The 433-nt window shown below is 50.8% G+C and overlaps 1 protein-coding gene across 1 annotated transcript in view; it reads left to right on the forward strand.

Moving 5' to 3' along the window:
• ptpro (protein tyrosine phosphatase receptor type O) overlaps positions 1-433 on the forward strand; it is a 40,890-nt gene that overhangs the window by 762 nt on the left and 39,695 nt on the right. The gene's annotated exons all lie outside the window — the stretch shown is intronic.

Here is a 433-nt window from a genome sequence, read left to right on the forward strand (position 1 = left end):
TGTGTGTGTATGTATGTGTGTGTGTGTGTCTGTGTATGTCTGTGTGTGTGTGTCAGTGTGTATGTGTGTGTGTGTCTGTGTGTGTGTGTGTCTGTGTGTGTGTGTGTCTGTGTGTCTCTGTCTCTGTGTGTGTGTCTGTATGTGTGTGTGTGTGTGTGTGTCTGTGTGTCTCTGTCTCTGTATGTCTGTGTGTGTGTGTCTGTGTATGTCTGTGTGTGTGTGTCAGTGTGTATGTGTGTGTGTGTCTGTGTGTGTGTGTGTCGGTGCTGGATGAGGAGACGCGTTGTGGCACCGCGGGTCCGTTTGTGAGGCGGAGAAAGTGGGTCACTCGGCTGCAGCCTCACGGAGTCTGTCAGCATCACTGAGGATCACACACACACACACACAGACATACAGAGACAGAGACACACAGACACACACACACACACACACA

This window comes from Anarrhichthys ocellatus, unplaced genomic scaffold (assembly GCF_004355925.1).
Source record: "Anarrhichthys ocellatus isolate YVR2014 unplaced genomic scaffold, GSC_Weel_1.0 scaffold206, whole genome shotgun sequence".
Taxonomy (NCBI): domain Eukaryota; kingdom Metazoa; phylum Chordata; class Actinopteri; order Perciformes; family Anarhichadidae; genus Anarrhichthys; species Anarrhichthys ocellatus.